General features: G+C 53.1%; 1 long non-coding RNA gene across 1 annotated transcript in view; it reads left to right on the top strand.

Moving 5' to 3' along the window:
* The window catches only part of LOC113604387 (uncharacterized), a 364,860-nt gene that overhangs the window by 188,141 nt on the left and 151,471 nt on the right, over positions 1-25,248 (top strand). The window contains exon 5 of the long non-coding RNA XR_003426303.2: positions 7,653-7,838. This is a non-coding gene — a long non-coding RNA (uncharacterized LOC113604387). The remainder of the gene's footprint in view (positions 1-7,652; positions 7,839-25,248) is intronic.

The following is a 25,248-nucleotide window of genomic DNA, read 5'->3' on the forward strand; positions in this document are numbered from 1 at the left end:
GGTATAGAATTAGAATTCAGCATCAGGTAGTTACCGCAACCTCAGGTTCTTTAGCCTCTAGAACAAGCTGTACCTTAATCTTCACCCGCGAATTAAGGGCACATAGATCCTTTAAGACTTTTAAATCCCTACATCTCTGGTTATTTTTTCTAAAGCAAATGAAATGCATCTCCGTTCTCCAAAAGGAGGAAAAAGCGATCTCTAGGAGTGGACAACCACCCACATCTGCTTCTCTGCGTGACATAAACACCTGAGCTTGTGTTCTCCAAAAGACTTAATTAATGAGTTGACCAAGTCAGAACCATTTGCCCAAACCAAGGCAGGGATAAAAGTTGATTGACAAGGGTCTAATTAACCCCGCATTTATAATCTAACAGCCTGAGATCTTTCAGGTCGTAAAGGACTTTGATCCTAGAAATTGTGCTAATCATAGTCCCCCACCCCCACCTCCTCCATTTCTGTCTGGCTTCCCTAACTTGAGGGTGGGTGCTGCAGAGGCAGGGCTTCAGGCCTTGTTGAAAAGAAATTAGTTCCCTGCAGTGGCCGAATGAGCTGTCTGTAAAAATAACAACAACCCCACATGGGGTCTTGAGATAGCAATCTGGCCATGGGCTCCCTCAGTGGGGACATCGTTTGCATAGTGATGCATGCCAGATGGTTCTGAGACAAATTCCAGTATCTGTGATGATGGAGGGGCTGCCACTCCTTGGGGTGGGCTCGTGGGGGTGGGGTGCGCTGCTCTTGTGGGACTCAGGGAATGACCCTCGTTAGTGGTGTGTGGGGCGGGGATCCAAGTTAAACACTGGTGACAGACAATAGGGCGGAAATGATGCAGCGTGGTTGGGGAAGTGGGTTCTGAGAATGGTGTGGGCGTCGAGGGGCCAACAGGCAACACCCCGGGGTGTCCTCTCCCTGCTCCGCCTGAGAGGTCCAGAGAAGTGGGTCCAGATTTGGTGATTCCGGAGACCAGGGCATACTTTGTTTTGAATCAGGTGTATTGACATAGGCTTACCGACTTTTATTGTGTCTGTTAAGTACTTACAAAACAAGGGAACAAAGAGGTTGACAGAAGCAGCAAAAATCCCTACGATCTACCTCCAAAACCAATTAACTTATTTTGAAAAGAACATCTCAACACATACAAAAAGTGGGAAGAATGTCATCACAGATGCAACATAGACCTTCTCAAGGAAGGGCGGTAGACGACCACGAGCAAATTTGTACATACTCACATCGCCCTTTTTTCTCTCATTCATCCTTTGGTGAAAATTGGTTGCAGATCCACCGAGCCCAAGGCCTGGTGTTTGTAGGGTGACAGTAAGTCCCTTTGGGCTGGGACAGTTAGGTTGAGGCGATTGCTAATCAATTAACGTTTACTAATTGGTTTTAATGCTTCCTCTCCCTCTCAAATGGGCTCCAGTTTGGATGCCCAATTATATGGTCACCCTGAGACTTTGGGGGCCTCTAGTGCAGACAGGGATCAAGACTTTAATTCTGCTCCGTGACCCTGGGGACATATTTTTAGTGCTCTTTCAAAATGCTTTCCTTGTGTATTTCAGTGAAGGAAGGGAAAACCTGATACGCTGAGATTTGTTCTTTCCCTCTCTCTCTCTCTCTCAACAGCTTTGTTGAGATATCACTAACATGTAGAAAGTGTAGATATTTATAGCGTATAACTTGATCTTTTGATATACGTATACGTCATGAAATTTCTTCCCCCTTCCTTTTCTTATTCTACATGATGGTCTGAAATGTCCTTGTATAGATGAGCAAGCAGCAGAAGAGAGATTTTAATAAAACATGATGCATATCATTCTGTCCAAATTAGTCATGTGACTTAGAAAAGAGGGAGATCTCGAACTTTCCCCGCTTGCCTGCTATTGTGCTGGAAACTCACTGGATACTTAGCACCTCATTTCAGCAAATGGGGACACAGCACCAACAGACAACAGGATGTGGCCAAAACAGGGCATCTGCTTGTCTCTTCCCCGACTGAATTTTATTACTTACATGTTGCGTCTTGCTTACAGAGTCTAAATGACGGAAGAGACGCCTCGTTCCATCACCATCTCCCACGCTGCTCGTAGTCTGCGTGTACCCGTGTGCTAATGGAGAAGGGATGGGGGGTTTGATGCAAAGGGGGTTGTCAAGACGAAAACCCAAATAGTCACCATGGAACACAATCTTTATGTTCACGGAGTGAGAGATGGTGTGTCCCCTCGAACGGGACCATGAACCATCCTGAACGTTAGCTACATCTAAATGTCCCCAAGTGCTAGGTGATGACAGGGCTGGAGCTGCTGGCAACGATTGAGGCAGCCTCCCGAGGGCCTGCAGGCATCCCTACCTGAGGAGTTCCATCTCCCCTGCACACTGGGTCCACACACTGTCCAGGAGAGTGAAGGCAGCAGACACGGGCTGGTGCCCATCCCCCCACCCCCAATAACCCACTTGTCTCTAAAAATATTGGGTTTGATGGGGATTTTCGAGATTTTCTGGTCCAGGCTACTCACCTACAGATGAGAAAATTCTACAAGGCCCAAGAAGGGGCGCTCCAGGCACTCGTGTTCTTGCCCAAGACTGTAGGTATTCAGTAATTTTTTTTAACCTAGGGTGGTCCCTGGGTTTGGCCAATCAAACGAGTTCCCCAGTGGTGTGTTCCTCATCCTCCTCTGCCCTGCTCTGCCCTGCATGGGGTTGGGACTCAGGATGCCTGCCTCAAGCTGAGCAAAGCCTGTCCTCTGCCAGAACGTCACGTGGGCCAGGCCTTTGGCCTCAGGACCCCCATGGCGGCCGCCGGTGCTGGGTGGCTGGTGGAGTCAGGCCCTCCTCAAGGGAAACATCTGGGCGCACAGGCCTGAATTCTCCTTTCTGAGTGACCAGAGTGTTGAACAAAAACAAATACCTGCTCGGTGCATATTTCTTTCCTTTTGGGGGGGTTCAAGAAGAGTTGACGTTGGAGCCACAGTCGAAGACGTTGCCAAAACCATCAGAAGCTCTCTGAAGGAAAGGGTAGCCAGTTGCCAGCGTTGGAAGCAGCAGCCAAGATTTAGGAAGCTTAAATACCTAACCTGCCTTGATTTAGAGCCCTTTTAGGCTGACATTTAATATCGACTTGCCTGGTGGGCAGGTTTCTCGCAGTGTTTGGGGAAGGCTAAATGGGACTAGAACAGTGATGACCTCACCCAGAGCTCGGCGCCCCTCGGGTCTGGTGCCTCTTTGAGCTCAGAGCAGCTCAGTTTGTGGAACTCCCAGGCTGGCCCCACGTTCCCGGTGGGATTTGGAAAGCCCTGTGTTTATCCCTAGGGCGGAAGGGGGTGCTTTTGGTGGGGGGACGGTGCAGGCCCACCAAGGGAGATCGATGCAGACTACACAGCAGTCGTTGGTCTGATCATGGAGAAGGCAGATGCAGGCCAGCCAGAGGCAGACCCAGGACCGAGGGGTGGATATTCTGGGGAGTCACCTTCCATGTATTGTTTGAATAATGACAGCCATCCAAAATGGAATACCCTGGTTAAAGAAAGGTCTGTCCCCACGGGAATTGTTCTGAGGCTTAGATGACCACTTGGCTGGAAACATTGTTAAAGGGTTTCAAAGGCTGGAAAGGGCGGGTGTGGGCTAAATGAAGTCTAAGGTCTGACAGCCGATCAATCCGCGAGAAAGAGGACATACTCACCAGCTTCTATTTAGGGGTCTCCGGTATATAGGAATCCCTCACTTAACTGGGGTTTCAAATAGGACTCTTAGCTAGCTGAAAAGCAACCAGGATCAGCAAGGAAATACCAAATGAGAATTGGGGACCTGTTGCTGCAGCGTTTGCATGGTTTCTAAGTAAGAGGGCGCACAGGGTCTCATCTGTGACCCGGTGACTCCTACTTTAGACACGACTCTAACAGACTCGGTGGATTCCTCAGCAGTAGCTGGTAGAGAGAAGTACATTTAGGAACCTGGGAAGAACATAATTTTTAATACCAAGAGAAAAGGAATCAGAAGTGTGGCAAAGTGAGGCCATTTAATGAGAAGGCAAACATTTGGACAAACTTTGGGAGCACACAAAGACGGGCCAGGCTGTGGGTCATCGATAAGAAGTTAAATTGTGTTCGATGGCCTCTGTTAAAGAAGACAGAGTAATCTACACCATATCTTATGGAGGTGTGTGATAGAAGATTGAGAGGTAGCTCCGAACCTGGGAATTTGCAATACATATGGCGGAGGATGTATGAGTAAGAGCCACATTATAAAATTATGTCTCAGTATCAGTATGAAAGTATAAACAACTTAAAAAAATGAGCACGGGACGGGACATGAGCATTTCACATAAACACTGTACACGTGGCCAATCTACGTGCAAAATGTGCCGACTGTCATTGGTAATCAAACACAGGCGCGCAGTTGAAAAAGGAGACTTGATTTTTGTCTGCCAGAGTGTCCAAGATTTAGAAGATAGTCCAAGTTAGTTGGGGTGTTGGGACGTAGATTGGTATGCGTTTTGAAGAGCCAATCTGGCACTTTTTGTCAAATTGTCATCTTATCCATTTATCAGTTTTACCTAGAAATTCCACTCCCAGCAATTGCCCCCCCCCCACCAAAATGAATCTGAAGATACGTGTTCAGGGATCGTCACTGAATCTAGAATTACAAGACGTTAGAAACAGCCTGAAGTCCACTGATCCTGTGGAATATTCATGTGGTGAAATATTAAGAAAACATCTACAAATGACATATGCTTGTGAAATTATGAGGATGACAGGTTGTGAATAAGATAGTGTGGGTGAAATATACTGTTAAGGAACAAAGAAAACTGTAGAACCGTATACGAAATATGAATGATCCTTTTGGTATAAAAAATTATCATTATTACTTAAACCATATTTATACCGAACTCTGAAGCTATTCGTGGGTCTTTCAGCTTGGAAAACTGGTCATTTCCTTTGGGTCAGGCACTCTGCTGGACTCTTATGAAGATGATCTAATTAAATCTTCACCAACATCCTCTAAAGTTGAGCCTCCTCACCCAAGGCTCAGATCATCGTGGAATCTATCACCAGTTAGTAAAGTAAGTGGCTCAATCAGGATTCAAATCCAGATCCATGTGCCCTCGGAATGTAGGCTCTCAGGAATTTACCCATCTGTCTGTCCATCCAGCCGTCCGGCCAGCCAGTATTTGCTGAGGGTCTTTTTTGAGCCACAGTATGCTACACGCTTTTGTTTGAAGCCGTGACTAAGGGTAGAGAATTTGTATGGGGAGCACACTTAGAATGCACAGGAACCAGTTCCTATTTGAATATTCACAGGGATAAACGATGAAAACTCTATTTTCCAAACCGTAGACACGGAACTGTTGTGCCTTTCTGACATCTGTTTCATAATGTAGGGAAAGTCCTAGGATTGAAAACAATCAGGAAATGGAAATCCAAACTGGGGGTGGGGAGGGGCTCAGAGGGCTTTGCCATCACTGAGAAGCCTAGATGGCATGGAGGAAGGTCAGCACGAAGGTGTGAAAGAAGCTAGGGGAGCCAGGGGGGTGCCAGGGGCCTTTGGGTGGGGACAGGGGACCGATTCAGGGGGTGGGGAAGGGACCGGTCTGGGAGCGGGGGAGGGGGAGGGGGGTGTCGGGGGCCCAGGGCTTTACTTGTAGACCCAGAGAACAGAGAGCTGTGCTCCCCACTGGGGCGCTGCTCAGAGGCCAGGTGACCAGAGGGCCTGGGACTTGTCTTCGGCCCAGAGCAAACCCTTGTTGGAGCTCGCTGGGTCACTGGTCAGCCTGCACCCCATCGTGGCCACCAGGCTCGTGGAGAGCTCTTGAGAAGGACCAGAGTGTAAACGCCAGCTCCAAGTGGTTCTGCCTCGATCCGTCTGGAAAGAGGGCAGGCACCTCCTTTGTTTTATTTACTTATTTTTTCTTTAAAGCCCTCCAGGTAATTCCAAGGTGTAGGCAGGAGGAGAAACAAGTCTGAAATACAACCCTTTTAAATACAATTACCCGTTCACCCATCTTGCAGTCCTGGGGTGCCCATTTCTCAGGTGGGGTGCCGTTGGGGAAACCCTGTATGATGGGGGTGGTCTCTGGGCTTCAGGAAACAAGATGCTCATCCAGACACAGCTGCACACATGGGTGTGATCTCGGCTGAGTCACTGTCCTCCCCGGACCCTCGTGCTGTCCCGGGACGACTTTGAATTGCTCGCCCCTGATATCGCACCCAGTGACCTCACCAATAGCATTGAGTGCTTGTGGAACGAATGAACGAACGAACGAACGAACGAACGATGTGGGGGCTATTTCAAATAACCTAACTTAATCCTGGAAAGGCAATATCCCTGCCCACTCTCACCCTTTACAGCTCTAAGTATTTAAATCCAGACTGCCTAGAAGGTCTATACCTCCACCCTTCCCATTTCCTAGGGCAGCGATAGGGTCAGAGGGTCAGAATGTGCTGCTGCCATATTTCCAAAACTCTATTTCATTTGCAAAAACCTCAGAATTTACAACTCTAAAACCACCCTTTTCACCACTGGCTTGGAACACCACCAACCCGCCTGTGTCAACCCCTATTTAACCCACCGGTTAGACCAGCACACAAACAGTGGGCATCTCCAAAAGGTCGGCCTTCCCAGACCGGCGACCCTTCCGCTGTTTTGCAATTTTGCAAGAAGGGACCTGGGGCCCGACCAAGTCACCAACTGTCTGATTGGAGCTTTTTCCCACTAATTAAATTCAAACCATTAATCAGATGAGAGACTGTTTTCTTTTTGCCTTCGACCTCAAGCAGCTTTTGTCCTTTGGATCTGTCACTCTGGGAATTTTACCCCTTCTGGGAGAGGATTCACTCGAGCTTTTGAAGTTGGCGGGGAGAAGAGAAGGCAAAGGAGGCAGGCGAGATTTGCTTTATGCAAAGTGGCCACGAGGCACGCCTGCAGAGCCGGCTGACCTAGATCCGTTATCCCCGCAGCCAAAGAGATGGGACATTGCTGTCCTGTTTTGTTTGCTTTAGCTGCACGGTTTTCGTGTCACGTGCCCGAGGATGGGTGTAATCTGTCTTTTAAAAAAGCATGTTACAGGGCGCCTGGGTGGCTCAGTCGGTTAAGCGTCCGACTTCAGCTCAGGTCACGATCTCGCGGTCCGTGAGTTCGAGCCCCGCGTCGGGCTCTGGGCTGACAGCTCAGAGCCTGGAGCCTGCTTCCGATTCTGTGTCTCCCCCTCTCTCTGCCCCTCCCCCGTTCATGCTCTGTCTCTCTCTGTCCCAAAAGTAAATAAACATTAAAAAAGCATGTTACTCCGCACTTCACACCCCTGACTCTCTTACCCTGACTGGTGTTTTCTCTGGGGGAAAAAAAAAAAAAACCTGGAAAGAGTTAAGTACTGTTCGTTCCTTCCTTTAAGATCAAGTTTTGCGAAGTAAACTGGAAACGACAACAGAAAAATAAATACCAGCCACTTGCAGTGTGTCCTCTGTCTTGCTGAAAGGTGACCCTGGCCTTAAGGGGACGAGGCAAAGTGGAGGTTAGACTGTGTGCCACCACAAAGTGAAAAAAAAAAAAAATCTAGAACAAGAGTCAGCCTGTGGGATTTGAACCCAGGGACTGGGGAGAGGTCAGGCCACAACCTGCCGCTTGACATCGCTGTGTGATGATCTACGGTGTCTGATTTCCAGAACGTCATGGTTATCAACTGCTGCGGCTTACGCGGATTAACTTCTGAACGCCGAGGCCGGTCCCGTTACTTGGGTTCGCGCTGTTTGCTCACGTGAATCACATCACACGCGCTGATGCATCAGGAAGTGGCTGGAGCCCGTACTCAGTGGAGATGTTTCCATCCCGGAGCTGAGGGGACAACTCTGGTGAGTGCAGTCTTTTTCTGTGGCGAGAGGACCCTGCCCTAGTCCTGCCCCTTCTGCACCCGTGTGGGTTCCGGGTTCGGGCCTCTCTGGAGGGAGAGCCCGTTAGCTCATTAACCAGGCAGCCGACTGACGGTTCCCACCTCACGAGAGCTCCAGGCTGGTGACCCTGGTCACTCTGAGAGTGGAGGCCCCGTCACCAACGTTCCCTGAACCATATGCTGTTGGAGGTGCTGAAATGTGGTCCCTGACCTCAAGGGGTCATCTCTAATTGACTTTGTTTTGGTCCCGAGTATCAAATGAGCAGAAACAAAGAGACATCTTGAGGGGGGTGTGCTGGTCGGCTAAGGGGATTTCACGGAGGTGCCCGAGTTTGAGGGCCAGTGATCTCAGCAGGAGCTTCATAAATGCTCCCACGGTCGGAGCATCACCCCTGTATCAGCTTCGCCAGGTGAGTCTGTGCCGAGAACGGTGCTTTAGGTCGAAGGCGTCAACCTCAGAAAGTTAACAACCGTATCGTCTGGCACACAAAGGGCAGGGGTCACCTCCTCGTTCGTGAATGAGGGAAGCCACCATGGGGAAGGGCCAGACGAGGGAATGCTGAGCTCTTTGGCGGGTGGGCTGGCTGGCAGCCAGGCCCGAACCCTACTCGCACAGCCACGGACAGGCTCCTCACAAATCAGGAAGACCACCTCCCTGGTGACCTTGAACTCCACTTGCATTTGGCAAGGGTCAGGGACGGCCTCCTGGAATGAGGCACAGACCAGGCAAAGGTGTAGCGTTTGGACGCTCTTGGGCCCAGCTAGAAGGCACCACTGGGCAGGCCGCACGTCTGTATTTTGCCCAGCACCGAAGGCCACCCTTCATGGGGGAAGAGGGGCTGTGGTCCATGCATAGCGAGAAATCACTTCATTTCCTGTGACTTTAGAACAGGACCTTCAACGGCAGCAGGATGCTTCTCCTTTTTTTTTCTTTTTTTGGCCCGTGATGCTTTGAAAATGGGACATTTCACATATAAATGCTGGTATCCTGTGGCTTTTGATAAACTCAGCAGATCTGGCCACCCTGGGCCCGTGTTCCTGTCTAGAAATGAGGGTCCGGAGCTCAGCCGTGACTGTCGCTTCAGGCAAGGTCTGGGCTCTCAGTTTGCCGCAGACCCCACCACCCCCTATTGCCTGCTCCTTAGCCGCTTCACGAGTGCACAGCGTCCGCCTGGGTCCTGGGGGCCACGCGTTTGCAATGCTTCCGAGGGTCGGGGAAAATGCGTCCCCTGTGACAGAGTCACAAATGATGTTGAGTAAAGTCATGCACAGTTGAAATTCCTTGCAGAGAGACTGGAGCAGGTCACTGATGGGGGAAGCCGATAGCCAGTCACAGGTTAACGAGCCTTCTGCTCTGGGGAGGATATATAAATATACCCCAGAGGGGATCTGAACTTTCCCCCACCTATCTGATCCGTCTCTAATTGTTACCAATTGGTATTCCCTTACGCCCATGCTTTCTTTGTAATAGAGACCTTGTTCTCATTCCCCCGCTGAGAGTGACCCTGTTTTCCAGCTGCCCGTCCACAGGGGTCACTGATTTCCTGGGACAAGAATTTGGGGGGTTTTGGTGTCTAAAACATCCAATTTTCTTTCTTCCCTAAACTGGCTCCATTTATCTTAAGTCATTAAGCGCGCTGGCGTCCTTGAAAGCTGCTCTCACTGGATTCATGTCACTAAGCAAAGTGACGAGAATTTTACCAGGCGTGAGACACGCTTTTTACATTGTTTATGCTTTTCTTAAAAAACAAAACAGAACAGAACGACACTTTAGCAGACGTACGTGGAGGCTGGCTTCTGTCCTGGCTGGCCTTTCAGCCCGCACGGTGCGCAGTTGTCTGTGGAATTGTGAGCCGGGGGTTGCTCTAAGTCCCGTGCCGTGCCCTCCGACCTCGGATGCGGTGAACACGTCGTGGGTGAGGCTGAGTCCGCCGCCCGGGACTGTCCTGAAGTCTGGGCTGGAGCGAGGGTCTGAGGCACGACCGCTCCCAGACGGAGATGTGGCCCCGGGTCGGAGCACTCCTCCCTGGTGCCTCTTGGCCCTCGGGCCCAGGGGGAGCGGGTGGCGGGTGTGGGGGGCTGCGGAGGGGAGCGCCAGCGGTGAATGTGCGTGATGCCCCTGGATCGCACACCCTTATGGTCAAAAAGGCAAATTTTATGGCGTGGATATTTTACCACAGTGACAAAAAAGACAACGGGAAGGAAAAAAAGACTCTTCGATGAGAAACCTTTAAAATGAAAAACAACCATGAGGGGCCCAGAAAGACGAGGGAAAACCTCATGTTCGTGAAACAAGGTCGTGGCCCGTGTTGCTTTCCTCGTGGGGGACAACTGTGTGCGTTCTCACACACACTCTTACACTCTTGTACACACGTCTCACACACATACACACAGACATGCACACACACTCACCTACACACACGCACACACACGTGTCTGTCACACACATGTGCTGGTCTCACACACACTCCTGCATACGCTCGCACACATTGCCCATCTTACACACACACACACACACACACACACACGTATCTCTCACAGACACACACTGTCACACACACTCATCTGTCTCACGCAGACATACACTCATTCGTACACACTCACACATCTGTCTCACACACACACACCTACATACTGCCGCACACATACACACAGATGTGCACACACACATACATGCACAGCAATCACACACGTCTGTCTCACACTCACACATTCACATGCCTACACACGGACAGACACACTCATCTGTCTTACACACACCCACTCGTACACGCTCACCTGCACACTGTCACACACAGGTGTGCACACTCATGCACACGTGTGCTCGTCTCTCACACGTGCAGGCGTGCTCACACCTGCACACACCCTGGAACCCTTTGAGCCCACGTGTCGTAACCATCGCCTCCAGCTTGTCACCAAGCCACAGACATCCTGGTGAGACCTGGACCCCCCACGGCTTCGGGGAGCCCTGAGCCAATGTGTTAGTTTGCGGGCAGCACAAACCCGCCGTCTGAGACAACACACGCTCGCAGTCTCACGTTCTGGAAGCCGGGAATCGAGGTGTCGGCAGGGCCGTCCATCCCCGTCTCTGTATCTCTGTCCTCCCCAGCAGCCCCCCCCATATGGACCCCAGTCATATTCGATTAGGGTCCGCGCTGCCCCCGTGTGACCTCATCCTAACTAATAACATTTGCAATGACTCTGTTTCCAAGAACGTGTGCGTTCTGAGGGACCCATCCAGCACCTAATGCCCCGAGTCCCTCCTGCCCCAGCACCTCTGAGAACCTCTCGATTCCTTCTGGAAACCCACGACTGTTTCTCCCAAGCATCTGTGACTCGGAAGGGGCCGCTCCAAAGCCCTGGCTTGTCACGGTTTAAAGGGAGCGAACGTTGCAGCCATGGTTTTAATTAAGGGTTGATGGGCCATGTCATGACATCATCAATGAAATGAGCATAATAAAAGAAATAATTTGGTAGGAGGCATGGGAGGGCAGCCCAGACCTCGTCACGAGCCTGCACTCTGCAGCAGTGAAAGGCCATCCCAGCGCTGGCACGCCTCAGGCTGCCCAGGGCGACCCTTGTCCGCTAAGCAGTTCCACTCATGCCCGTCGACTCTGCGTGGCCCCGCCAGCCCAAGGGCTGCCTACGGGTGTCGACTGCGCTATGCTGCAAGCTGGGTGAACCGAGCCGGTTAACTGCCAGCTGCTGGGTCAAATCCTCTCTTCTGGAAATGGCGTGCCAGGGTTGCGGTGTTCCTGCAGCGGGGGGCTCTGGGGGGAATGGGTCTTCGTGGAGCTGCGTGTCGCTGTGTGGCCAGCCTGGGAAGCTGGCCGGAGCCTCCAGAACAGAAGCCAGAAGGGGGTGCCGGGGTTTAGAATTAAGCTCAGCCTTAAGTGCAGGGTCAGGGACGTCCTTGGCTGGACTTGTCCACGACTGTCATTTCCTTAAAGCACACAGATGAACGAAAGTCTCGTATGATTTTTAAACTCCGTGTCCCTGTACCCGTGGTTTGGAAAACTTGCTTTCTTGGGAACTGGGAAGATTTTGAGCATTACGGTACTTCTAGGTGTTGCTGTCTGAATGAGGAACGTTGATGAACGGAATGAGCCCGGAGATCACACGGAGCAGGTGACTGTGGGGCCTCTGCTCAGGGCTGTACCCAGGTGGGTACTTGACCAGGGCGCCGGGCCAGGGGGGGCCGACGCCAGCCTGGGACCGCTGCTTCTGGAATGGGGTGACTTTCTGCAACTTGCCCACCCAGAGGAGGTGTTATCTTACCGAATTTACATGAAGACACCTCGCTCGGTAGCGGGGCTCTGGCCGAAAGAATTTGAACATCCATTTCAAGAGAATGGACACACTCCTTTCAAACTGAAGTCCTCCGTCAATGCATGCAGCAGATGTCTTGTCGCGCACCTGTTACACTCCGAACGCTCTGCCATCTGTCGGGGAGGAGGGTGGGGACGGAAGGGTCTCTGGGTCTGAGGACACAAATTGGACCGATGGGTAGACGTGACACGGAGGCTGATTGCAGCACAGAGATGGAGATACGCTGACCAGGGTGGCTCTTGGAGAAGCGGTTTGGAACTGTCCAGATGTGGAAGCTGGGCTCATCCTGTGACTGGGTCCCTCGGTTCCTAGGTGTGTCCCAGCAGCATTGTGTCTAAGTGCCCCGAGCTGGAACAGTAACACGAGGCGATGGCAGTGGCACCGTCTTGTGAGAGTGAAGCTGGTGAACACAGAAGCTAGCGCTGAGCGAAAGGAGCCAGTCGCAAAAACAGATGCGCCAACACCGTGCTTTGGTGGAGTTCAAAAGCCGGCAGGACCTCCTTACTCGTGGCCCTACCAACGCGTGCTAGGTGCAGAGAGGAGCCGGCCACGGTCAGCTCCCACGCTGAGAGGACGCTGCGTGGGGGGAGCTAGGGCTGGGGGCTTGGGGCGCCACCGTGTTGATGACCCCGGCGCTCGCCTCCGGGAGCAGCCCGGACCCGCCCTGAGACCACCCGCACCTTTGCTTCCTGAGGGAAGTGTCTGTGAAGTCAGGTTCCTCTTGGCTTTCTCAAGTCTGTCCCGTCTTCTGTAAAGGGGAATAACAGACCCACCGGACAAGGGTGTAGAAAAGCCCACGTGCAGCCTGGTGGTGTGACCCGGGCACAGGTGGGCGTCCGGGGCGTGCTCCCGGGCACTGCAACAGCGCTTCGGGTGACACAGGCGTGCTCTTAAACCTGCACTGACTCCCAGCCGTGTGGCAGGCGTCAGATGCCTTCAAAGAAGGACTTAGGCTGAGACAGAGAGAGACGCACAGAGACAGAGACAGACAGGTGGAGAGAGGGAGAGGGGGTCCCGCCACGCATGGATGACGCCACTCTGGCCCAGGGACTTAGGGCTCTCAGAGGCCACTTCCTGTCCACCCGTCCAGTGAACCCCAGACTAGCTTAGCCAGTCCTCACAGTTACGGGAGCCAGTTCCCAAGTCCTTGCAATAAATCCCCTTACAAAGCCATACTTACCCCCCGCTTATCAATTAGATCATCTCGGGCCCATCATTCAGCCTCCCAGACTGGAAATATCGCTTCACGGAGAATTAAATGAGAGGATATAGTATAAAGTTCTCAGCCCTTGGCTGTTTCCATTAAAAAATCTCCCAGAAATGTTAGGTATTCTCTTCATTACCCTTGCTCATCACAGGAATTCTGCAGAACGCTCTGATCCTGTGGGAGGGTGTGGCAGAGCTCCGGGCAGAGGGCTGTGCCCTCCCACACACCGCAGGAAAGGGCGAGAGGCCCAGGGGCAACCGCAGCCGGGGGCAGGGCAGTGAAGGCCAGGCGGTATTTCCAAAGGAATTAGTTTTCACCTGATGACGACAGATCACGCTGAAAATGCAAAATGTCCTGAGGAGGGGGACACGCTGGCACATTCCATCTTCCTTTTTTTTTTTTTTTAAGTTTTTAAATTTATTTTGAGAGAGAGCACATGAGTGGGGAGTGGGCAGAGAGAGAGAGAGAGAGAGAGAGAGAGAGAGAGAGAATCCCAAGCAGGCTCCATGCTGTCAGCACAGAGCTCGACGTGGGAGTCGATCTCACCACCGTGACAAAATGACCTGAGCCAACATCAAGAGTCGGACTCCTGATCGACTACCCCCGAGGTGCCCCGTCGTCGTCCTTTTCAGACAGACTTGGCCATGGCGTGCCTCCCTCCCACACGCTCCTCCCACAGAGCGGCGCCTGCTATCCCGGTCCCCCTGCTCCTGAGCCTGGGCTGGCCTGGGTGCCGCGCCTGACCAGCGGACGGCTGCAGGAGTGACCTGTGGTTCACGAGAATAGATCACAGGGGAGCTGGTGCTTCCTCCTGGGTCTCCGGGGACGCTCCCCCGTGGGAGGCATCCCCCACGCAGCACAGAGTCCCGGCCGCACGGACGGGCCGTGTTCAGGCTCCCAAGCACAGCCCTGCCGAGGTTCCAGGTGACGCCGTGTGCGTGTGACATCTTGGGCGCCCGTCCGCCAGCTGTGGACATTTGACGGCATCCAGAGGAGGGCCCCTAGCGAGAACCACCCGGCTGAGCCCTTCCTAAATTCTGCCCCCCACGAAATCCTGCCCCCGCTGCATGCACCGCCCCCAGAAGCGGAGCTGGCCAGAACGGGGGGGGGGGTGGTGGGGGGCTCCGGGCGATGTTCAGGAGGGGTGCACGGATGGTGTCCTGCCCCCTCGGCTCCCTAGGCGAGGACCCTAGGCAAGTTGTTTATCTCATCTGTTTACAGTTTCAGTAACAGTGGCCGCGTCTCCTGGGGCTGCCCTGAGGAACGAACGTGGAAATGCAGAGCCCTCACCGGCTGAGCCTCCAGCGATCTGTGGACGCAGGGCAGACACGGGGGCCGGTGATGTGGCAGGAAAGTCTGAAGCTGCCTCCTTGGCTTTTCACACAAGGGAGGGCCCTTGGCCAGCCTGGTCAGGGACAGGCAGGGCTGTGACTCACAGTGTCCTTCTCTTCAGCCTGGCTTGGGAGGGGAAAGTGTGATGCCGTTGCAATCCGGGGAATTTTCTGCTGCGTCCAGACCCGGGCTTCCTCATGTCTGTCCGGGGGTGGGGAAGGGGACCACGTGGAACAAAGGAGGATTCAGATGGGAGGAGGGGGGTGGGAGAGGGGCAGAGCCGTGGCCGACGCGCCCGCTCCTCCGGGTCCCCAAGAAGAGAGCACTCACACGGAAGACGCTCTGCTCTGGTCCCGACGTCCCATGTGAACCCACACCCTGGACCAACGCGCAAGGTTGGTCCGGCGAGCCCCTCCTCCCGAGAGTCCTTCCTTACCTGCACCCCAAGCCCACTGCTCCGAAGATGTTCCTGGAGATGGTGAGCACAACAGACGCACAGACCAGGCCCCCGACGCACGCGACGCGGACGACACCCGGCAGCCCTGGGACCCGAGTGCATCACCTCGCGAGCACCCACGGTTATTCGCTGACAGCAAGGTGTGATAAACCTCCGAACACCTTCTCTCACCGAGCCTTCGTCGTGCCTCAAGTCCACTCTCACTTGGGGCATTGGAGTCTTGAAGCCCCCAACCGGAAATGAATAGCCCCGCGGTGGAGTCACGGCCACCATCCCTCCGAGGTAATCCAAGATGGTGGCTGACATTTATACGGTGTCCGTGGCCAGGCTCCCTCTGGAGTGATTGTGTATTCCAGCTTTGTGTATCCGTGCTGTCCTCAAAATCATCTATGAGATGATGGATGCTAGATGCCGTTCAACGGACGGGGAAACTGAGGTACAAGGCCCTCAGGGAGTCTGGTCACGGTCACAGATGGGACTGGAACCCAGGCCTCTGACTGCAGGATCCGGGCTGTGAACAACTCTGCCATCATCCTGGGGAGGCTCAACAGCTACGGCCTGGCAGCCATGGTGGCCACCTACATCTAAATAGATGAAGATCGAACAATTAAATTTCAGTTCCTCGGTTGTGCTAGCTCGTTTGGGCCCAGCAGGCGGGGGTGGCTTCCCTGAGGTGGCGACACGGGGGTGATGCCTGAATGGCAACTGTGAGCCACTTCTGTGAATCACACTGGAAGAGTGAGTGGCCAGCATTTTTGGAAACCCGCGGCTGGAAAGGAGCTGGGGGTTGGTGGTGGAGGAGCACCAAAAAGGCCCCGGGGCCGGGCAGAGGTGGGGGGTCAGGGTCAGGCCACGCAGGTGGACAGGACCAGACCCCAGAGGGCATGTGGGCTGCAGGCAGAAGCGTCACATTTATTCCAAGTGCAAAGGCAAGGTGCGTTTGTCTCGCTAGCAGTAAGTGCGAGGGACACACTGTTCTTTCCTCCTCCTTTTCCAGGTCCAAGCGGGGCCACAGGTAAGCGCTCTAGACAAACACAATCAAAGATGCTGCGGCCCTGTCTACCAGCTCCTTCTCTGGGACGTGGGGAGGTCCCGTGGGGTCTGAGCCCTTCACCGGCCTCGGTCCTCGGAGCGGGGCTCGGGTTCCAGACAGAGTGTGAGGGGACGCGGGCACGGGTGTCTCTTTAAGACAGGCAGGAGCATCCCCAGGAAGGTGGTTAAGTGCAGACGGCTGGGGTATCCTCTGGCCCCGTCCGGGCCGCACACAGCACATACACCCGAGCGTTATCAGCTGCTTTTATGTGTGCGGGCTCACTTTGCGAGGAGCCCCAGAAAGTGGGGGCTGCGTCCGTCTCCTCAAAGGGAAACTGGGTGGCTGGGCGACAGTTTGTCACTGAAGGCTGTTTTGTGCCTTGTACGCTCTGCTCTGGGTGCGTGTGTTACCTATTCGAAACATAGATAAATAGAAACCAAGTCGTTTTGGGTAGAGGCTGGCGGGCATCTCGAATGGGGTCCGCCTCCGTGGGAATGTGCCGTTTCATGGTGAGACTGTTTAATCTCAGAGGCTCCTGTATCTAAAAGAGAATGTTAAAGGTCTGGCCCAACCCCCACAGCACAGAGAAATGCGCCGAGACCCACGGCCACACAGCTGCCTTGGGGCGTCCGGCTCTTTTGTGACCTGCCTCCTGCCCCCAGGAGATGCTCTCTTGGGCCGGACCCTCTCCCTGGAAACCTCCGTTTCTACATTTTTTATAATCTTGTGGTGCAAAAGAAAACTCTGCCCACGTGGTGTTTTCCAAAGGAACTTTATAATCCGACTGGGGGCTGTGGGCGGGCTCGGCACACCGGAAGCCCGGGGACTCTGTGCTCTGACGGGTGAGGCGGTGTTTCCTGGGGCCCGGGGATGGTTTCTAGCAAGACTGGGGGCGAGGAGGCTTTTTGGCAAATCCCAAACCGCCAAATATGGAAGATTTCATGCAAAATAATGGACTAGGATCTGATGTGTGTCTAATTCAGTGTCTGTGTGTTCATGAGTGCAAAGAGTACAAAGTATTTTCATAATTTGTTCTTATTGAACCTGGCTTCATAGCAGCCACCTTGTGTCAAGACCCATTGTAAGCACTGCACAAACATTAGAAGTACCACCTGACGACATCTCCGAGTGTGCACCTTGGAGTTGTGTAGATGCAGCTTTAAGTCCCAGTTCTGCCATCATCAGCTGTGGGACCGAGGCCAAGTTACAGGACTCTGAGGATCGGTGTATTCACCTGCACAATGGGTATGTCTCCAACTATCACAGACCTGTAAGAAATGAACTTCTTAGTTTGGACCACAGGCGATCACTGACTTTTGACCTGTTTTTACACGTAGCACAGGCAGGCTTCATACGGTTCAAGTGTACAAAGAGCTTAGCCCATGCCAGCCCTTTGAAAGCACTCAATAAATAATAGTTATTTTCTTTCCAACTTCTTTAGCCGGAGAGGGGCTTAGCCTGCAAGAACCTTCCCGCCGGAAAGATCCTGTGTCTCTCCGTTCCCTATCCTGAGGTTACTCCACATTACTCTTCAGCGGGACTCACTCAGATAACTAAAAGACTTTTGCTGGGCTCCAGCCTTTTAAAGGAAAGAAAATTGTGATAATGATTCTTTGTCTCCATAAAGTCTTATTTCCAGTGGCCTCAGCATCAGTGCAATACGGTTGCCCCACACAGGCGCCTTGAGGTCAGTTTAAGTAATGAATCCGGGAGCAGAGAGCTCCCAAGGCAGGCTCCCGGCGATGCGAATTCCTCAGCCATATGTCGCCCCTGCAAGGTGGGGGGCCCCATCACAGCTCCTGACAAATGCACGGCTCCCGAGCCAGAGAACCGCAGGAGGTGAGGTTCACATGGGCCGATCGTATCAGAAGATACCCTCACCCGGGGAGGCACCCTTTCTAGTCCCTTTCCTGCCCAAACACCACGGCAACCAACATGGAAATGCTATTCTGCCTCTGGGGTCCGGCCCCTCGGATGTCAGCGCCTTTCTCCAGGAGGGAGGCCAGATGTGTTTGCAAATTGCTAACTCCTCTCCACATGAGAGGTGACCCACAGGCCCAAGTCCCACCGTTCACTTTGTGGAAAAGATGTCAAAGAGCACCGACATGTGGGGCTCTGGAGGGGACCAAACGGGTGGCCACAGGAGCCCAATTACCGCTGGTCAGAAAGGAAATCAGACACCTTCAGCCCCTGCAGAAAACGGCTGTGGGCTGCCATGCCGGGAATCCACTGCTCCGTCATCAGCCCCAATTGTTTCTACGTGTCTCGAGCAACAGCATGGGTCCAAATCATCATCGATGACTTTTTTTAATTTTAAAATGTTTTTATTTATTTCAGAGAAAGAGAGAGAGAGAGAGAGAGAGAGAGGGAGGGAGGGAGAGCATGGGCAGGGGAGGGGCAGAGAGAGAGGGAGACACAGAATCGGAAACAGGCTCCAGGCTCTGAGCTGTGTCAGCCCAGAGCCCGACGCAGGGCTCGAACTCACGGACCGTGAGATCGTGACCTGAGCTGAAGTCGGACTCTCAACTGACCTAGCCCCCCCGGGCGCCCCTTATTTATTAAAACATCCATGCGATGTGGCGACTACGTTGAGCATGGTGTAGAGACAGTTTAGTGAGTGGAATCCCTAGGCGCTCGTATTTGAGAGCCCAATGAGGCAAACAGCAAGATTGCGTGGCCATCGCCGAGGCAGTGACCTGGTCAACACACATCAATCACACACTGGCGGGAATGCCTGCACACTCAGCCACCGCCGCCGCCCCCACCCCGCCACCCCCTTGCCAGCCCCAGGGTTAGAGGTCCCCCATCACAGGGTGTGTCCACCATGCAGCAATCTCCAGTCGTGGGTACTTTATAAATAAGCATCATCAAGAAAGAACGTCGCCCAGAAAACAGACACTTGGTTGTCTTGCAAAGATCCAGCATCAGACACACACTCAGCATGTTGTGGAACAAAACATTCCACATTTCCCTTTGGAAATCAGAATATCCTAGACAGCATTCCCCACTTGCACGAAATCAATGGAAGCGTAAAGAAGGCTGGAAAGAAACCCGGTTCAAACTCCTTGGGATGTTGATTCGATACAAGAAGAGCCTTGAGTGTCTTGTGGTGCCGGGAAGCGAGAAGGTATTAAAACAAAGAGAAATCAAAGGGATGGGCCACGCCAAAAGGACACAAGAGCTAATCGAGAAGATCTTCCAGTGGCCAGCCCGGGACACTTTGAACAACAAGATAAGTAACCGGAGTGTTAGGCTATTACCCAAATGATGAAATAAATACCCATGAGCCCATCCTGATATAAACAGGTATGAGGAAGGGATAAATCGTCCTTGCGGAAGAGTTCCACATAATAAATGTACAAGGAATGAGGGCGAGGAGAAGTCGCCATTAGTAACAGTCACTGTGGCGGGATCCAGGGTTGGAGGCTGACGTTAGCGGGCGGAGCTCTGGAGGAGCGGAATGGCTGCAGCGCCTCGGAATCTCTCCCTGGAAAGACTTCCTGGTGCGGGGTGCTGTTGGCCTACGCCCATCCGCTCTCCAGTACTGCCCCCCGTGGGGGTACGGCTGAAGGCGGCTGGACGCAGTGACTCCCTTCTGACCAGAGTACAGGAGGGGAGAAACGGGGACCTTCCCACGGAGGATGCTGGCCGTCACCCGCCTAAGTGACCAGGGCTGCCATCGCCCGAGACAGCTGTGTGGGCAGCGTGCGCCCCCTGGTAGGATGGGGCGAGGGCACGGCACTGCTCTGACCTTGAGCAGACATTAGCCAAACCCAATTCGAGGTCTGGCTCAAACCGATCAGACTCTTGAGAAGGAAAGTCCGAGAAGCTGTCACGGACGGGGGAGCCTAAGGTGACATGGCGCCAAACGTGCTGTGGGACCCTGGATGGGGGCCTGGGGCCAGAGCCGAAGGAAGGAACCCAACCGGGAAATCCAAGCGCAGGCTGTCTCTTGGGCACTACTGTGGTGGCTCTGGTGGTCTCTCACGGCTGACAGATGTCCCTGGGTCGGGGACGGCGCCATCGCTCGTGGGCGAGGTGCGTTCAGAAACTCCGTGTCCTAGCCTTGCAACTCTTTGAAAGTCTAAAATCATTTCAGAGTAGAAGGTTTTGAAAAGTTCCGGGTTCCTCGATTTTCTTCCCCTCCTGGTGACTCTCTGTGCCGAGATGGGGTCCGTCACTTTCGTGGAAACGGAGAAAGAGGAGCCAGACCCTCACTCGCTGCTGCTGCTGCTGCTGCTGTGGTCCACTCGGAACAGCCCTGCTGGAAAACAGCTTGGAAAACAGATCGATTAAACTTGGGGCGCCTGGGTGGCGCAGTCAGTTAAGCGTCCGACTTCAGCCAGGTCACGATCTTGCGGTCCGTGAGTTCGAGCCCCACGTCGGGCTCTGGGCTGATGGCTCAGAGCCTGGAGCCTGTTTCGGATTCTGTGTCTCCCTCTCTTTCTGCCCCTCCCCTATTCATGCTCTGTCTCTCTCTGTCCCAAAAAATAAATAAATAAACATTGAAAAAATAAATAAATAAACCTAAATACACAGCTTCCCTGTGGTGCACTAATTCCGCTTCTGTGTACGTACCCGACGAAACTGCCGTGTGTGTGTGTGTGTGTGTGTGTGTGTGTGTGTGTGTGTGCGCGCGCGTGCATGCACCTAATTCCACTTCTGGGTACGTACTCGACAGAACCGCCTGTGAGCATGTGTGTACGCATGTACATGTGTGTGTACACACCTATGTGTGTGTACTAGTGTGCACGGGCATGTGTGCATGCATGTGTGTGCATTGCATGTCTATATGTGTGCGTGCTGTGTGTGTATGTGTGTGTGCACGTGTGTGTATATGTGTGTGTGCATGTTGTGTGTTCTGTGTGTGCATATGTATATGTGTGCATGCGCGTGTGTATGTGTGTGCATGTGTGCGTGTGTATGTGTATGCATGTGTGTATATGATGTATGCCTGTGTGTGCATGCCTGCGTATAGGTGTGCATGCACATAAGTGTGTATATGTGTCTATGGCATGTGCGCATTGCTTGCCTATATGTATATATGTGTGTGTGCTGTGCATGCGTAAGTGTACACGTGTATTTGTATGTAGACATGTGTGCTCCTGTGTGTGCATGTGTGTGCGCACGTGTATATTTGTGCATGGGCATGTGTGCATGTGCATTGAATGCCTATATGTGTGCTTGCTGTGTGTGCATGTATGTGCGTGTATGTGTGTGCATGTGTATATGTGTGTGTGTATACTTTTGTATGCATGCCTGTGTATATGTGTGCATGGGCATGTGTGCGTGCGTTGCATGCCTATATGTGTATATATATGTGTGCTGTGCATGCATATGTGTGCGCATGTGTATTTGTGTGCATGCGTGTGCATGCACGTGTGTGCAGGTGTATATGTGTGTGAGCACCTGTGAGTATACATGTGTGAGCACACGTGTGTGCATGTATGTATGCCTGTGTGTGCATGTCTGTGTATGTGTGTGCATGTGTGTGCATGCGTGTCTATTTGTGCGTGTACCCAAAGTCATATACAAAAATGTCCATAGCAAATGCACTCATCATAGCCAAAAACTAGGAACAGCCCCCAGGCCCATCAACATGAGCCTGGAGGAAGGGTGATGCACTCCCACGCTGGAACAGTATCCAGCAGCCACTCTCCGAGGGATGTCCAGGGACCGCCAGGGTCCCCGAGCCTCTTTCAGGGGATCTGAGAGATCAAAGCAATGTCTGTAACGTCACCAAGATGCTATTTGCTTTTCCTCTCGTCACATGATCTTCTGGAGGAGAATTCCAGAAGTTACGTGACATGACACTGACACAGACAGAATGAAGGAGCAGATGCGAGCCGCCAGCTCTCCTCCGTTAAGTGAGACACAAAGAGATTTGTAGAAAGGCGAAACAAAGCCACTCCCTTCGTTTGGAGCATGTAGTTATTTTTCGTTAAAAACATATCGGTCGTAGTGACACGAGTGACTGTATTATCATTCCAAGTGAACCAACAAGCGAGTGCGTTTCTAGATTTCTGTTTTGTTTGGTATTTCGGTAAATACTCATAGAACGAAACAAAATACGTGAACGAAGCTGTTTGGAGTCCTCAGTAATTTGGGGGGCAGTGGGGATGCTGAGATGCTGGCGTCTGAGGATCAGTGTGACCGCGTCTGAGCCACCATTCAGGCCGGGTGGGCCTTGCAGACCAATGCATCGAGCAGGCTAGATGGGAGTGGGGGGTGTTATGGGAGCCGTGTGCGGATGGCTCGTCCACGGCCAGAACCGTCTCCCTCCTCCATGGGGGTAGCCGCTGGGAGGGGGCACAGGGCAGCTTCTGGGGTCTGGACAAGGTCTAGTGCTCGGGATGGGTAATGACAACACAGATAGAACTTCTGGTTTCTACACTTCACCCTCTGTCTGTTGTCCTTCCATCAAAAGTTCCCCCAGGACGCTCTTGTCTTGATAGTTAAGGTCCCTGCACCATTGGACAGTCAGCCCCAGTGTCAGCATTTGGAACCAGCGGGCCCCGAGTTCGAATTCTGGCTCTGTCACTCACTAACCTTAGCTGCCTTGCTTGTGAAATGGACGTGTGTACCTGGCACTATCTGGGAAGGATTAGGTGCAGTCACGTCCATACCCCACTTAGCACAGGCCTGGCACAGAGTTTGCATGGCCTAAGCGCTTCTGTGGATTTTAAACCCCAGTGTTCACCTTGGCCCCTACGGCACAAGGCAAGCACACCCCTGATATAAACAACGCGTCCTCGTGTTCCCCGTGCGAGCCCTGGCTTGTTGTAGATGTGCGCGCGAATGCGTTTGCGGGGAGCCAGGCACCTCTCATCGGCATCTGGGTTCTGCAGAGGAGGAAGCTGAGACACAGACCTGCTAAGTCACTGCCCAAGGCCCTGGGCTGGTGAGTGGGCCCGTGGGCGCTGACCACAAGAATGAAATCCTGGCCTCCTACCCGCCCCCCCCCCCACCCTCCGCTCCTTCCTCTACATCGTGAGTAAACATCTTGCCTGTGGCTGTCCCTTAACCGACTGCAGGGACTAGGGTTCCTGTCCAGTCACCTCACCTGATCATGCCAGCCCTTGGTGTCCACGTGTCCAGATTGTCAGGGCTCTTACTGTCCCAGAACAAACTCTGCCTGACTCCCAAGACCTGCATGTAATCAACCGGCCTGGTCCCCTGGATGAACCATGCCCCTCACTTAACCTTGTGCTCGCTGAGTTCAGGAAATGCGCTCCTGGATCTTTTCCCCCCCTTCCCGAAAAATGCCCCATACCGTCTGTGGGCCCCCCTGCTCCCCTCTCCGGAGGCAGCTCTCAGGCACCCCTTCGTGTCAGGAGGGTGCAATCCGCTCATCAGCACACGACAGTCACCTCTCGCTGCTGGGGGTGACGCGGGGGTGCTCAGCCAGGGGCCGTATTTCACATAGCAATTAATTGACGACAAATAGTAATTAATGGGCCACATTCCTACTTCGGTGAAGTGCAGAATTCCATGCTTCTCAAGCTGGGGATGGGCCACGTTCTTGTTTTCTTTTAATCTGCTTTGAAAGACAGCGCTCTCCCGGGCGGCAGGGACGGCGCCCAGTCCCCCGTGAGCTCATTGGTGTGGCATGTGAGGCCTCACTGCTCAGAGATATGAAGTGCTAACTGTCACCGCGCCTCAGGGCCTCGGGGCGTGGGTGAGGAGCCTAATTAGTCGTGGTCCCCATTAATTAAAAATCATAAATATTCTCGGAGGTAAGGTGGGAGTTGGAGCAGGAAGGAGGCGGCTTCTGGCTGATTTCTGTGTGCGTGTGCCTACGTTTGTGTGCACGTGCCTGTGTGTGTACGTATGTGCGTGAGTGTGCGTGTGTGCACACACATGCGTGTATACGTGGGATTGATTTTCAAAAAGTACGATCGAGCAAGCAAATCCCGCTTGCGGGAGGAGGTGTGGCTGTGGTCCGTGTGTAAGAGCAGGCCTCGGCGTCTCGAGAAAGGGAGACAGACCTGCGTCTTTGCCTTTCCGGGGAGAGGAGCGTCAGAAAAAGTGCTGAACATCACCCTTATTCACGTGAGCCACTGGGTGTAGGTTCCCCGCTGGATTCGCAACCCTGTGCGCGATGCTAGAAACACAGATGGAGCACACAGGGTCCTTGTCACCAAGGAGTTTATAGTCCACCTGGGGACACTGTCGGGGAAATGGACATTTGGGGCCCCGATAATAGAAACAGCAACCAGCACGTTAGGGCCAAGAGCATGTAAACATCGGTGATATGGTGACTCATGCCTTTCCTTACCCACGCGTTCAATAGCGGTTGGCTCCAGTCGGAGCCACCGTAAGCTCAAGTGCGCACCTACAAAATTGCGAGATACCCGTTAACACCTGGGATGCGATCTGAAAATACCTGATTTCTACAGGCTGGAGGTCCCACGGGTGCCACTAATGCTACTGCCCTTTGTCACCTGCGTCTGTGACGGAAGCCAAACCTGTACTTGGGCTAGAAACTCGATTGTCTTTCCCATCCTGGTTCGTGACTGTGCTGAGCTCCACGGGGTCCCCCGCGACGCAGGGAGTGCGCTCAGGTAGCCGCGTGGGAGAGCCGCGGGGGCGGGGGCGGGGGGGGGGACATGCCTGGCTCCCTGAAGCACCCTGTTGGGGGGGGGGGAAGAGCTGCCTGCCCACCTAAGAGAAAAGCGGCCAGACTCCCCGCCTTTGCTCCGCGAGTCCCCAGCTGCACGTGCAACGTGGAAAAGCAAGTCTTACAATCTGAGCTGAACATAACCAGCTCCCAGTTCTAAACTCAAGCCTGCAGCTAGCGTTCAAGAGCCTTCCCGCATTCCAAGTGGGTTAGTGTGTCGCGTAGCCGGCCTCAAGGGAGAAATAAAGGCATTGTATTAATATTTCCCAAGGCATGCAATTACTTGAAAAAGCCCCAAACAGTCCAGACTAATGACTATGTTTATCCGTGAGCGGTCTGGAAATCTAATTTCTGATGGTGCGGTTGAAATTGCTTTGAATACAGTAAAGAAGGA

This window comes from Acinonyx jubatus, chromosome E2 (genome assembly GCF_027475565.1).
Source record: "Acinonyx jubatus isolate Ajub_Pintada_27869175 chromosome E2, VMU_Ajub_asm_v1.0, whole genome shotgun sequence".
Taxonomy (NCBI): domain Eukaryota; kingdom Metazoa; phylum Chordata; class Mammalia; order Carnivora; family Felidae; genus Acinonyx; species Acinonyx jubatus.